The sequence below is a fragment of the Bos javanicus genome, chromosome 29 (genome assembly GCF_032452875.1).
Source record: "Bos javanicus breed banteng chromosome 29, ARS-OSU_banteng_1.0, whole genome shotgun sequence".
Taxonomy (NCBI): domain Eukaryota; kingdom Metazoa; phylum Chordata; class Mammalia; order Artiodactyla; family Bovidae; genus Bos; species Bos javanicus.
In genome coordinates, this window is record NC_083896.1 from 29,803,395 (window position 1) to 29,819,177 (window position 15,783).

The following is a 15,783-nucleotide window of genomic DNA, read 5'->3' on the forward strand; positions in this document are numbered from 1 at the left end:
TTGCTTTTAAGAATGTGGCAATAAGACTAGGTAAGAAGTTCATCTCGTATCTAAAATTTTATTTTCCTGGTACTAAAGTAGGTTTCTATTGAGTCTGGGGAGATGAGGAGAAACGGGAGATCGCAAAGAAACAAAATTGAAATTTAGGTAAGAAAGGGGATATGGGAAAATCACCGCCAGCTATTATATTATTCACATAACCTAACCACTCTCTGCGATGGAAGCCAAGTCCTAACCAACTCAACAGCAACATATAATCAATTCTAGTTTCTTTCCACATTTACAGTCCCCAAAGTTTAATCCCAACTCACTTTATTTTGAAATTACTGTCTTGAATTCAGCAACATCACAATAATATTTTGTAACTATTAGACCAGAACTCACAGATAATATAACAGCAGCAACCCCTCACGTGCAAGAAGCACCTATCAAGCACCTATCACTCTGTGAGGATTAACTGAAGTGATCCCATTATACAGACAGGGAAACATAGAGGCCTTGTCACGGAGATGGTGGGGTCAGGCTTTGATCCCACTCACACTGACTCCAGAGTTTACTGTAGTCTAAACCTGTATGATCAATAGCCTGAAAACTCCCAGGTTATGAAAATTCCATTTACAGAAAATGAATTCATTCTCAATTGTTTCACTCATTTGGAAATTCCTTATGCTCAATTTACTTAAAATAAGGTGGAGAGAGTTCTTCTGGTCCTATACTCATTTCTACTAAGCAACATATGAATGATTAAAACACAAGAAATCATGTTGGTTGGACACAGAACTACATGTAGACTAATGATTTAAAGTGTTGCCAAGACCCTGGATGGGAGGGGAGTTTGGGGGAGAATGGATACATGTATACTTATGGCTGAATCCCTCTGCTGTTCATCTGAAACTATGACAACATTGTTTGTTAATACAAAATTAAAAGTTAAAAAAATTTTAAACAGTAATTAAAAAGAACATCTGCACATTTTAGTCATACAGAGAACCTGTTGGTAATGAGAATAAGGAACAAATAACATAGCAAAGGTTAGCAGAGACACTCAGTGACACTATTACAAGTTTCTAAATCATGGTTGCATGGTAAGACAGCAAGAGGGTAAAAATGCTTTAGGTTAAAGCCAAAAATTGGCAAAGAACTCAAATTTCACCAGAAAATAAATAAGAAAATTCCTTACAGGTTAAAAAATTCCACTAGACAAAAGAATATATATATAACATCAAAGAAAGTCGTTAAGAAAGATGTTAAGGTGTGAAGCAAGATCTCCAAAATTTCAAGAATTTAATCATGTAGAAGTCAAATTAACCTACTGATCTAAAAATATTCTTTTAAAGCCATTTAGTTATACCATTAAAAATAACATATAAATTAATACCTATTAACCCCGACAGATAAAACTACAGTACATTACAGACTTGGCTGATACTGGGCAGTTGGAGATCTGAACAAGTATTCATTCTTGCTCTGTTTTTGTCCTTTCAAAAAAAAAAAAAACTTACAGACAAGCTTCATCGATCATTAAGAGGGCCTGGTTCTGATATTATATGAGTTCTGTCAACCTTAATCAAATCGCTTGCCAGATCGTAGATAAGTAATGACTTGCTTAGGTTAAGCAAGGCCAGAGTCTTCCTTCTGTAGTATATACAGCTCCAGAGTGAAAATAAACAGCCTCACACCTCAAACTAGGAGCTGGACTCTGTGCTCTTATAACTCAGCTTCTCTCCAGCCCAGGAGGAGGGGCAAGATTTGCCTTTAAGTTACCTATTTTTCTTTCTTTCCTTCTCCATTTGGTCATCAAAACTTTTAAACTATCTCATTAAACTAGTTTGATCTACAATGAAAGAACACAAGTAAGGTATCCTTAAATGCTGTAGCATTAACATTTGTTTTAGCCAATATTATACAATGATATGGGGCTTCCCTCGTGGCTCAGATGGTAGAGAATCTGCCTGCAGTGCAGGAGACCTGGGTTTGATCCCTGGGTGGGGAAGATCTCCTGGAGAAGGGAATAGCTACTCAGTCCAGTATTCTTGCCTGGAGAACGCCAAGGACAAAGGAGCCTGGCGGGCTACAGTCCATGAGGCTGCAAAAGAGTCTGACACGGCTGAGTGACTAACACTTTCACTTTCTTTCATACAATGATATAAAACAGAAAAGAAATAGCTAATAATTGGGAGGCAGGCTCAAGCTGCTGCTGCTGCTAAGTCACTTCAGTCGTGTCCGACTCTGTGCGACCCCATAGACAGCAGCCCACCAGGCTCCTCTGTCCATGGGATTCTCCAGGCAAGAACACTGGAGTGGGTTGCCATTTCCTCCTCCAATGCATGAAAGTGAAAAGTGAAAGTGAAGTTGCTCAGTTGTGTCCGACTCCTAGCGACCCATGGACTGCAGCCTACCAGGCTCCTCCATCCATGGGATTTTCCAGGCAAGAGTACTGGAGTGGGGTGCCATTGCCTTCTCCAGCAGGCTCAAGAGGGAGGTATATATATATATATTTATGACTGATTCAAATTATGACTGATTCAAACTATTATAAAGCAGAAACCAATATGATATGGTAAAGCAATTAACCTCCAATTTTAAATAAATTAAAAAAGAAAAGAAATAGTTAATGATTGACAAAAGAAATATGAGAAGAATCACTTAAAGTTACAAAGTTTGTATTCATTTTCTAACATATCCAAGAAACAGAAAATAAGATTAAGCACTGACCTCATCTGTCATGCTCAGAACACAGGGGTACCGTGGAACAAATGTTAAGAAAAAGAGCATTCAATTTGATTTGATATTTATTTCACAAGCAAAAATGTATATGTAAAATGAGATTTATTTCTAAAAGCCCCCTTTGCTATTTTCCTGACTGGGCATGTAACTGGATAGGGCTTTCAAACTTCATTTTCAGCTGGAATATACCATTAAAGAATTTCTAAGAATCCAGGTACCTGGCTCTAAAAAAATGTGTTGGAAAATAAGGATCCCTGTTGCTGGTGGGGGGGTCGGGGTGGGGGGCGTGGTGGTAATTAAAGACCTCTTTAAAGAGGAAAGAGCTTAAAAAAAATACAAAACACCTGGGGGTCAATTTTACCTTGGGCAAAATTTACTTCACTATCTCAGTATCTTCCAATAGAATCTCGGATGCAGTTTGTGGTTTACAAATGTCAAAGACAAAAACAAAACAAGAAACTTCCTGGCAGTCAAATGTTTAGGACTCAGTACTTTCACTGCAGGGTGCCAGGGTTTGATCCTTGGTGGGGAAACTGAGATCTCATGAGTTACATGGCACAACCAAAAAATTAAAAAAAAAAAACAAAAAACCTTAAAATTCAACTATTTCATTCTATTCCTAATCATACAAACGTGCACTTATAATCTAAATTAAGCTTAAAAACAAAGACCCCAGTTTCAAATAATCTCCTCTTCCAACATTAGAGATATTTTAACCCAACTTTGAACTACATTAAAAACTCCTGTGTGTGAAACCAATGCTCAATCTTTATTTTCCTCATGACTTCCCTTCTTATGAAAACTTTACTATTTCATACATTATTGCAAACAGGAAAAAAAAAAAAAAGCTTTTAAAACACTCTGCAAAGTACAAAGGACCCTATAGAATTATTTAAGAAATAACAACCATTAGAAATAGAGGGTAGGAGACAAATATTCTGTGAACAGAATGAAAAGAATCACAGGATAGGCGTCTAACTGAACTAGCAATTCCTCAGCACGCAGCTGCGTGAGCACAGGGGGGTCCAGGTTCCACCCAACCTGTCTGCGCATGCAGTGTCAGGACCGTCTTTCGCTCCCCAATCCTCTGGAAGCATCATTCTGATAAGTCTGCAGGGCACTCATTTAATCAAGGCCCCTGGCTTAACCAAAGCAATACTTTGCTCCTTTGTCACCACACTGCTTATTATTAAATTGCCCAAGTATTTCTGTAGTACAAATCCCTCTAGATGATTCAGGCACAAAAGATGCTAGTATTTCTCAGTGAATTAGAAAGAACTTTTAAAGCAAATGGGGACTGTTTGTCTAGGAAATGGCAAGTGAATGGATTCTTTCTCCAGAAAACTCACATTTCAACATGAAGGGGGGAAAAAAATCTTAATTGCACAAATGAAAAACTCAGAACTCAGTCTCTCATTCTTGATCGTTGAAGCCCTCAGGAGTTTAGTATGTGGTGTCTGTTAATTTGATTCCATGCCCAGCTGACATCTACAGTCACAACTCATTAAGTATTCAGTATATGTGTACAACACCGAGCTGAGAAAACATGGATCTGATCAAGGGCTGTCTTTGTTCTACAGGGTCAATTGTTTCCCTATCTTTTTCCTAATAATCTGCCTATCTGGAAGAGAAAATCTTCAAATAAGTAAAACCTTGACAATTTTTCTTTAAAACAATTTCTACTGTTACTTTCCTGTGGGTAGGGTACAACCTGGACTTACTAAGCTCATATTTAGAAACTCACTTTGGGAGTTAGCTATAAGACCTTATTAACATTAACAAGATGTATTCAGTCAAATCCCTGAGCTAAAATTTATTTGATGCTGCAAAAAAAAGATTGTCAAATCTCTGCACAAGCTTTATTGTTTATGATTTAAAATCCCACCGTGGCTGCAGTCACAGTGACAACATTAAAATTATTTTAAGGCCTAACCACGGTGACAACAGCTCTTTTAAAATACATCCTCGAACACAAAAGGATAACAGATAATGACAATTTCATTGGCTAACCTAATAGGAGACCACAGTTAACAACCCATCTTAGAATGATTCAAAATTGGCTTTAGTCGCCATGAGGCTAAAAAAAAAAAACTTTGGCTCTAAAGTGTGTGAAGAAAATTCTATGAAAGGCGTTTATATGGATCTACAGTCAAAACATGAATAACTTAATAACTAGAGCTTGGAATTAGGGATTCAGAGTAGAAGTTTGATCTGTTTTCGTTTTACTCTCAAAAAGGACTTGACCATAGTAAAGGAAGTGTGTCTAATATTCAACAAATAGAAATCAAAAGAACTGATTTAGAAGTCAGGCCCAATTCTAATCAGATTATAATATGACTTGAAAATATGTTCTTCAAGAGGAGTAAAAATGCAGAATTAGGTCTAAAATCTAACCCATCCATACTATAATCCTTCTTATTGTAAAACAAAATGTGTAATTTCATTTTGGAAGACCATCTAAGACTTAATGGAAGAAACAATAAAATGACCTGGTTTAAAAAAGTGATCAGGAATAGGAGAACCCACATGGTAATTTATGGACACAACACAATGGTAAGACCAGTGTGGTTCTACTTGGGTGTTTTAATAATCTATTAAGAAACATAAAACTATTTTCCCAGGATTCAGCAGTCCCAAGATCTACTGGAACAACTGTTCAGATGCATGGAAACCAATTTGAAATCCTGGTGCATCAGTTGTCATTAAATCATGGCAATATCTAAAAGCCTAATTAGCCTAATTTCAAGAGTGAACAGGGTAACACAGGCAGGAGGAAACACTAGATTCAAACAATGGTCATTTTACTGGTGTTTACTGGAATAAACAGCACTTGTCTGACACAATCCCACTCATAGTCACATTTAGACATTCCCCCTCATATGACCATTTCAACAGCTAATTATCAAACTTTCAATATATTGAAAGCTATGTAACATCAATAATGAAGCTTAACTTCACTTCATAGAGGAGGATTCTTCATACCTAATCTCATAACTTCACACTCACCAACCTAGGAGGAAGTTTAAACCACTGAAACAGAGGTGAGTGAAAAACAGCATATCCGTTCCAGCTGAAGCTATGTTCACTCCTTCTTATTGCCTGTTATTCATTGTGCTATTTTGTTGCACACATGCCCTGAGGCTAAAACCATGAAAATAATCCAAAATAAATGGGCAAGAAAAATCTTATCCCTAGCTTATGATGCTATTTCTCTTTTTATTGGAATACAAGAGGCTGCCAAGTTCTGATGTCACTACAGTAATTTCATGGCCTGATAAAAGTAGTATTTTATCCATTAGACATTCGTCCCCTTTGCCAATTTCACCTCCAACCAGGCAGTGTATGCAATTACTCACTGAAGAGATTTCAAATGATAGTAAAAGAGAAAATACTAATTACTGTTATTCTGATACCTAAAAAGCCAGTAACTGTTAGAAATTTCCCTGGCAAGAGACAGAAAGCAGAATGTACTTTTTAGTGCCAGAAATCCAGGAAAACTCCTCTAATACTATGTATTTAAAAAAAAGACAATATCTGACATCAGCTCTCTGGGCACAAAATAACAGCACAGAACAAAATTAAACATCTTAAATACGTAAAATGTTTGACAAGCATTCCAGTGATAATGTGATGATAGAAGTCCTAATATCTTTAACATTTTTTTTTTAATCCTAAGCTTTCTTTTAATTACACACTTCTGCCCTTAAAAATCCAGTGAGATCAGTGACTCTGCATGTCTCTGGGATTTCCCAGACAAGAATACTGGAGTGGGTTGACATTTCCTCCTCCAGGGTATCTTCCTGACACAGGTATCGAATCCTCTTGTGTCTCCTGCATTGGCAGGCAGGTTCTTTACCACTGAACCATCTGGGAAGCCTCGTAATTCTCTGTAGGAGTGAGTCAGTTACTTGGCCAGTGGTGAAGCTTCAAGTAAACTCAGGTGCGTACCTACCTAAAAAGGTAGCAGATATTTGTAAAGTGTTCTCATTTCTGCTAATGATATGCTTAGAATACTGGAAAGGGCCCCATTTTCTCTTTAAGTAAAAAAGAATATTTGACATTTACTTGTTATTGATAAACTAAATTACATTTAAAGTGAAAGGGTCAACAAGAAGAGGCAGTCCTCAACTTTAAACTAGAGCTGGTTTGAGAAACTTTATTTATCCAATGGTTGTTTGGAACTCTACACATTTTTTCCCTCCAAAATTATGTACAGTTGCCCCCGCCTCTTATCCACAGGGGATACATTCCAAGGCCCCTAGTGAATGTCTGAAGCTGTGGATAGTACTAAACCCTATTTATACTGTGTTTTTTCCTATACATACATATCTATGATAAAGCTGAATGTATAAATTAGGCACAGTAAGAGATTAACAATAAAATAGAGCAATTTTAACAATATGGTATAATAAAAGTTATATGAATGTGGTCTCTCTCTCTCAAAATATTGCACTATTATGAATACTGCTCTTATGATGATGATGGTAGGAGGTGACCAAGTGCCCAACTGGATGTGATGAAGTGAGGTGAGTAACAGGCATTGTGATGTAGAATTAGGCTAGTACATATCGTCAGAAGGACGATCACCAGCTCCTGATAAGCCTGGTCACCCAGGCGTGACGAAGTGAATGGCTGGATGTCAGCGGCAGGACAATACTGAAGGTCTGGGGATCTTGGGTGGCAGCGGTGGGGGGAAAGTATTTCATTACACTACTGAGAACAGCACACAACTTGCAACTTATGAATCATTTATTTCTGGAACTTTCCATGTAATATTTTTGGACTGTGATTGATCCCAGGGAAATGAAACTGCAGCAAGTGATCCCTGGGGTAAGGGGGAACTATTGAATGTGATGGTTAAGTAGCACAGCCCCCTCAGGAGAGCCTGTCTCATGGGCTCATACTGAAAAGGCCTTTGGGGGTCATGAGGTCCCAACTCTCAACCAAGGGAAAGATTTCTTCTGCAGCATCTTTTGCAAACACCACTATAACATGTCTAGCAACAAGGAGCTCACGCCCTTTAAAAGAGCATTTTCTGTCCTGAGGCAGCTTTAGTTGTCAACAGTTCTTCTTTTGAAAAAAATCTGCATCTTTTGAGTGCCCCCTCTGGGACAAAAGATGAATCATATATCACTATTTCAACTCTCCCCACCCCCAGTGAAATCTTGGCTGCTGGGGTTCTGATTTAAGAGAAAAGGGGACCACTTGCCCCCTGTAGTCCAAAGGAACCCATCCTGTACATGGTTGTATGTGAAGATGGACCTGGTGTCAAGGAGCTATGAAAAAGAAGATTTAATAAAATTACAAACGTTGAAAAAGACAATGTCTCCAGAGAGAGAGAAGTGGCTTGTATCCCAGCAGAACACCCAGAAAATGCTTCATCAACATTTCCAAGAGCAGAAACACACACTATTAACCTCAGCTGCAGCCCCTTCCAAAATTTAAAAACAAAAAACACACTTCTGATTCATCCATATCATCTGGTATTCTTATTTCACTGTTTGGTGAAATCAATTTTACTTATTTTGTAATAGGGAATTCCAACAATACCAATAGAAATTCCAAACATATAGGCAGAGACTGACAGCAACTGTTCAGAACGTTAGTGACTAAAATTCTTCTTCCTGAATCAACTGTGGGGTCCCATTCTTCAAAATTTTCCTGCAGTATAACAATATCCTTGCTCCATTTTCTTCCATTATGGGTGGATTTTTCTCCCCCCCCCCCCCACCCCGCAAGAATCCACTGTGTTGCTTTGCTTTCTCCTAAGAGAATATGATGCTAATGCTGAGCTAGTTATTGCTTTCCTTGAATGCACCATGCTAAGTATTGACTTTGACATTAAATCCTAAGCATGAACATTATCAGCTACCTTAGATGGTCCTTATTTTGAGGCTCCCTCTCTCCCTTTCTAAACACACACACAAGTGAAGGCAGTTATCAAAGGATTTGGTTCATGGAACTGTCACTGAAGGTGATGGAACCTTCAACCCAACTTCATGTACAAACGTAAGTTCTTTCTAAGATAGTGACTAGGACCTCATTTTCTAATGACTGAGGAAGAGATGTTATTTTCTTGTTTTCCCAATAACCACATACCTAATGTGCCAATAAAATGAACTACTATGAATTTCAAAATAGGCAAAAGATGCTAAAACAATTTGAAAAGCATGAATTCCTACCATACACAGTAACAGAGATGGCTCTCAGACATAAGGAACAGTGCAAGAAACCAGATATAAAGAATACTTATCATGTGAGTCTATTTTTATAAAGTTCAGGAACAGGCAAAACTCACGTATGGTTGAGACTAGTCAAAATAGCTGTCCTCGGCTGGGGGCGGCAGCGAAGTCCATGAAGGGGCACCAGGGCGCCTTCCAAGATGAAGAAGTGTTCTACATCTTGATCTGGGTAACGGTTACCACACATGTGCATATATAAAACTTCATCTGGCTGTTCGCTCAGTATACATTAACTGTACACTTGTGTACATTTTCCTATTATACCTCAAAGGGGGGGGATGCAACATTGTTTCCAAGTGCCTTTTAAGTCTCAATTGCAAAATGAAGAGAACTGTAGCATACTGAAATTAGAGCAGTTCCATGTGCCCCCACTATTACTAACGTCAGAGAATTCCTCATTGTTTAATCTTCAAAAGAAATCACTTCTGGATCAAAGTAACAGACTAATGTGTACAGGAGGAGTTACTTAAAATAGCAGCTAACATTCATAGAGGTCTTACTATATGCCAAGTGCTTTACTTTCAGAATCTCACGTAATCCACAAAACAATGCAGTTACTACCATTATTAGCCCCATTTTAGGGATGAGGAAGTCAAGGCTTAGATCGAAATCACCTTCCCAACTCATACAAATAAAAAGAGATGAGCTAATCTATGACAAGAATGGCTGAAAAGCAACCTGTATGTCAGTTTCTTAATTCTGTTTACACAAGAGCAATATAAAAATATTGTAACCAAATGTAAGCAGAATATGTCTCAGTTCAGTAACATAACCTGTGTGTTTTCCCCCCTCTCAAGTAGTAAGGAACTGTATAGTTTCCTAAGTCGATGGTTAAAAGCACAGCACTGGTTCTCAAGAACTGAAGTCCTGACTCACATTCCAACTGACAGGTAGCAAAACAAAATCTGCTTTGGGATAGTTTTATTATCTCTGGCCATCAAAATACACCACACAGCAAAGTTCCTGAACAACTGTGAACAGAGAGGGGCCCAATACTAACTTTAGTATTTACTCCCATTCATCCCAGAGTCTTTTCAATCTGGCCGTACTAGTAGACGGAGAAGGCAATGGCACCCCACTCCAGTACTCTTGCCTGGAAAATCCCATGGACGGAGGAGCCTGGTAGGCTGCAGTCCATGGGGTGGCTAAGAGTTGGACACGACTGAGCGACTTCACTTTCTCTTTTCACTTTCATGCACTGGAGAAGGAAATGGCAACCCACTCCAGTGTTCTTGCCTGGAGAATCCCAGGGACGGGGAAGCCTGGTGGGCTGCCGTCTATGGGGTCGCACAGAGTCGGACATGACTGAATCGACTTAGCATAGCATACTAGTAGAATGCAAGCCCAGGAAGAAGGTAGAAAAAAAAGTTAAACATATTCTCTAAAAGACTTCTTTATTTTTTAAACGCTTAGTGTTAAACATTTAGGAGGCTCTAGTAGAGGACTACACAGGAATTGGATGGAGAGATCTGTGACACACAAGATTTTAATCAGAAACAAAATCTATCAAATAGGCTACTGCTTTCTGCTCTAGTTGAAAGCTACAAACACTGGAATTCACACTCATTTTTAACTATTCTTGGAAGATGAAAATCAATTAAGTAGAACGTCCAAGATTCAGAACTGCTCTTCCTTGAAAAACACATAAGAAACAAACCAGGCTCATAGTCTGAAGAGCGTCTGTATTCAAAAATCATTCAGGGGCAGGGGAAGAAGGGTGGGGTGAGGGCTGGGGTGGGGTGGAGTGGAGAGACATGCTGATGTTTCTCAAAAATTTTGCTCCAAAGATTTTACAGAATATTTGATAGATATATTTTCATTTATTTGTGGCTGCTGGCAAGTGTGCAAAGCGATGTCTTAAAAAATCCTAGCAGAGAGAAATTTTTCAAAAGACAACAGAAGAGACAGACATACCCTGCACGAAGGTAAATTCTGCGATAATGTTACAAAAACACAATAAAAGTCATATAAAAACAACACAGCAAACTTAAATATGCCTATTCAAACAAGCATTTCATCTCTGCAAAACACTCTGCTTCACAGAAAAGTCTGATTCTGCTCTTGGCTGAAAAGTTATTAAAACAATAAAGCGGCCCTTACAGGCGAGACCAAACTGTACCATGATTTTCCATAGTTATCAAAAGATCATTCACAGAAAACTTACCAGGTCTGCAACGTGTATATGCTTGTGCTTCGGAGGGAAAGCAGAAAAGTGACTTTCTGTACTTACAGTGGCGTGCACTTCAGGATAAAGACGCATCACCACAGTCGTGCTGCTAAGAAAGTCCTGGCCAGCAATCTGCCTATGGGTTGGGCTCTTCTCGTACAAGATAAGCTGTTAAGTCCTGCCTTGATTTTAGATCCACTAACATATGGAGTCTCCTAATGTAGCCTCTCTCCGTCCCCACGCCCACCACCACCCGCCCCCCCATCACCACTCGGCTCCCCTCCCTCTCCACACACACACATACACACATACAAAAAAGGCACTGCAGGGCAGAAATTCCTCAGGTGCTCGCTAATGGAATTCCCAGGGTCTTGGAGCCGCTTCGGGGATCAAGAGATCTCATCGCCCCTGCTGGGGTAAGGAGCAGCAAGTCTGTTCCATTTAATCAAATACAGAATGAATTTTCAGCTCTATTCACTAGCTTGTCTCCAGGGCTCTCAAAAGGCACCAGGCAGCTAGAATCACACACATGTGGCTCTTTTAGGCAAGTATAATTAGTTTGATTTTAAAAAGCCACATTAATAATATCACCTCAGGACCATTATTCAGGGGACAGATGACAATGATACTGTATGTTTTAAGCCTGACAATGGGGGGAAAGAGCACAGACAATGAGGGAGAACTTGAAGGATTAAAAAAAAACCAACAAACCAGTTTTTCATTTAATTGTAATCCAATATATTTAAAGTGAAATTAAATATATCCCATATACTATCTCTTCATTGTAATTGAAGAGAGTCAAGCTCTCCTTTCTGTTCTCCTGAAAAATGAGTCAGTACCACATATACAACATTTATAAATGGAGTGCTTATAAATCAATGAAGTGTTTATGTATAATATAAAATTTAAAATACAAACAATAAAGCATTCTCTAATTCAAGTTAATAAAATTTCTTGAAAAAAAGCACCCATCAAAACCCACATTAAATCAAGTCCTTCAGAGCAATCTGTTTACCAACCAGACTCCAAATTTCCTTTCTAATCTAATTAGTTTCTATTAAGTAGTAAGATCATATGTCTATAGAGACTATCCCTAGACGTCAAGGCTTCTCTTCTGATGTGTTGCCTTAGCTCCATTCTTACACAGTAGAAATGCTAACCACAAGGCAATAGCTAATGTAACAATGTGTTAACAAATAACAAATTTTTCACTTAATGGTTTTAAATTTCTGATCTCCAGCCTGATTTTGCTACAATAAGGCTTAATTCTTGAGATCATTTTTCCAGTATTTTACTTAAAAACAGTACCGATTCACTTACAAACAGTACCTAAAAATCTTACAGATTTTTAGTCCAAAGGTCTGCATAAGAAACATTTCTAAAGAAGCAACATTATACTTCAACTTCCATTTTGACAAAACCATTAATGAAATTATCTAGAAAGTCGCGAAAGCATAAGGGCAAAAGTGGGAAAAGAAAAAGAAAGCATGAGAACTAGTCAACAAGTTTTACCTGAAATTCTTTGAGCCCAGCCCTATGGCAGAAGTTCTTACTCCAACATAAAGATTCCTCTTACAGATGGGACGGTGGGGAGTGTCCTATCTTAAAATGAACTTAATTCCTTCCATGCACAGGCAAGCCACCTGCAAAGAAGACAAGTAACACTGATTTAGAAGCCAACCTACACAAGGTAGATCTGTATGCTCCAAGTCCTAAGGGTTCTCTGTGCTTCCTGGCTGGAGGGTCAGAGCTGTTTAAGTACTTTCCACAGAAGAGGAGGCTGATGAGAACCATGGCAATCAATCAAGGCGTCCCAAGTGAGTTACTACACAAACAATAGCACAGTACCTCTAGTAACTGATTTTCCTGGTTGACTAACTATTCAAACAAAGACAGATTTCCCAAATACTATATCCCAGTTTTTGCATGAAAGTTAAACAATATACACATGTGTGCGTCTGTGCGCGCGTGTGCGTGCCTGCGTGTTTTACAGAAATATAAATGTTTCTGCTCCACACGCTGCCAAACACACACCCAGGGCACGTCTTTACGAAATGAAACAGGTTTTCTCCATCCTTCTCATATAACTTAGAGTATGAGGCAGTTTATTTCCACATGTGCAAAACAGAAACTACAGTATTTGGTGCCTCTCTGGGTTCCTAAGAATGCTTTCTAGTTAAGCACTCATTTAAATTTTCCAGAAATTTTCTAGAGGTCGCTTTCATCTTGTCCTAAAAGTTGAACTACTCCCACATTCTCAGCTAAAATAGACTACTCCCCAAAAAATGAGCTATAAAATGTAATAGACTGTTTAGAATTATACTGAGAATAAACCCATTTCATGCTCCAGCCCCCTCCCACCCTCTCCTACCAGACACTGTCCACTAGGTATGCCAAGAGTCAGCTGGAAAGTCTGCGGCTTGTGGCATCAGTGAGGCAAGGAAGGAGAATTGGCCTTGTTCACCTTTACTGGCCACTGGCCTGAGACTGTATCTCATGTTTCCTTTTAGTCCAGTCTTCTGTTTCTCAAGGTGTCTGATTTAAGGACACAGAGGTTAATGAGGTTCCCTCAATTCTAGATGCCAACTTGGAAGGCAGCCTGCCCTTCAGGCACCTGCCACCCTCTGGAGTCTGAACTGGGAAAAACAGGCATTCTGGAGAAATCTCTTTTTGGAGAGCCTTCCACCTGATTTGGTGGGCTGGGGAGAACAATGAAGGGAAGGGCGAGAGAGGCTCTCTAGCCCCTCGGTGATTTATTACTGAAATTCCTAGATGTGGAGAGAATGCAACAAAGGTCTGGAAGCTGCAGAGTGAAATAAATAGCGGGCTGTAATGTATTTAGCAAATGATAATGCAATCCACAGAATGCTTTACAGAGGAGAAGGAAAAAATACGCTCCCTGGGGCTGGGAAGTCACTGAGTCTGTGAAGGCAGAGAAAGATACATTGTGCAGGAAATTTCTCTTGATTCTCCCTACACATAAATCACTGTCTCTCTCGGGCGCTCCGCGGGGATGGAGGTTGAGAGGCGAGAGATCCGGCTCCCTTGGGAAAACGTGCCCGGCGCCCCCTGCACCCCGCTATGCTTCATCTCACCTGCCCCAGCGGATCATTGTCAAAGAGATTGTATCGTGTCACTGACACCTCACCCCGCCTCCTCCACGAGGTGGCTCAGAGTCCCCAGGACCGGGAACCTAGGAGCTCCCCGCTGCGCATCCTTCAGTTACCCTTTCCAGACCCCGAACGCAGCCTGGACCCCCAGCCCTCCCAGGCAGCCCGCTCCCCCGGACCTCCAGCTCCCAAGCCTCGTGGCGCCCAAGCCCGGTGTCCCCAGGCCACCCCTCCCGCCCACACTTAGGTGCGACCCCACCCCCGCACCTCTCAGCGGGGCTGGCTAAGCCCCCAGACCTCCTGCGCGGCAGCCGGCTCCGAAAGCCACCCCCAGGTCATCCCCCGCGCGCTGGCGGCGGCTACGGCGGCGGTGGCGGCTGCGATCCGAACGGGCCCCTCCATGCACCGGGCAGGGCAGCGGGAGGGCGTGGCACCTCTCACGCCGGGGCGGGGGGCGCGGGGGCGGGCGGCGCGGGGTCCCGATCTCCTCGCACCAAGCCGCGCGAGCCGGGCACCCGGGACTCAGGGGAGGGGAGGCGGGGGTGGGTGGGCGGAGTCACCGGGGCGCGCCCCCGCGGCCGCGCTCCTCCCCGCCAAGGCGCGCGGGCGCGTCACCCGGCGGGCGCCGCGCCAGCGAACAGCACGCGAGGAGCGGGAGGAGGGAACCGGGCCGCGGAGGCCGCAGCTCCCCGCCGGCCCGCGACCCGCCAGAGGGTGCGCGCGCAGCCTGCCAGATCAGCGGCGGGGGGACGGGCCATACCAACGAGCTGGGGGGAGGGGGTGCGCTCCGGGCAGGCCCTTCTCCTTGTCCCCCTCTTGCTTGCCCTACAAGGTAGCCCCCCCAGGAAAGGAGAGAACAGTCTCTGCTTTGGTTTAGGATGGGGAAGGATGAGTTGCCTTAGCAGTTCTCGGACTTTCCCATAATGCCTGCACTCCCTTTCCCCTCACCTTTACTTCCCCGGGAGAGGCGGCCTTTGGGGCGGTCCACTACTGGGCTCGAGCACGAGCACTACTGGGTTACACGGGCCCCGGTTTCCCCGCCCAGGCCCCGCCCCTCATCGCTCCACCTAAGCCGTCTGCGGAGCCAGCCAGTCCATCTCTTCTCTTGGCTCGTACCTAGTGTCTGCCTTATGCCTCCGGCTTCCCGCCGCTTTTGGTTCCTTCGCCTTTGCCCCACGTTTAGTATTTAGATTCTTAGGCGGTGAATTTTCCTCGGATTCACCGCTTCTCTCGCTCTGCCTTCACATATACGTAGGCAGGTAACAAAACTTCCTAGAGACTAGGAGAGGCTCAGCGTCGCCTCGTGCAACCACCTCGGCCTTTGGCCCCAGAGTCTTCCCAACTTGTCCTTTGGACGTGCCCCAAGTGATCTGATTTCACTGAACTTCAGTTGTTCAAACAGAAAAGAAAATAATTTCTACTGTATTTAAAGGTTGCTGTGAAGCATAAGTATGATACTTAGTGGAAAGCACCTGCCACAGCATGGGCATTCGAGGATTGTGACCTCTATATAATAATAATAATAATAGCAGTTAAT

General features: G+C 41.6%; 1 protein-coding gene across 5 annotated transcripts in view; it reads right to left on the reverse strand.

Moving 5' to 3' along the window:
* The window catches only part of CDON (cell adhesion associated, oncogene regulated), a 99,323-nt gene extending 84,108 nt beyond the window's left edge, over positions 1-15,215 (reverse strand). For 3 of the 5 annotated variants that reach the window (XR_009734536.1, XM_061406365.1, XM_061406370.1), the window contains exons 1-2: positions 14,514-14,765; positions 12,649-12,779 (exon numbers count right to left, since the gene is read on the reverse strand). The gene's annotated coding sequence lies outside the window, so the exon portion shown is untranslated. Of the gene's footprint in view, positions 1-11,133; positions 11,382-12,648; positions 12,780-14,513; positions 14,766-15,194 lie in introns of those variants that run through there. The other 2 variants (XM_061406367.1, XM_061406366.1) reach the window with 2 other exon arrangements.
* Between the last annotated feature and the right edge of the window lie 568 nt (positions 15,216-15,783).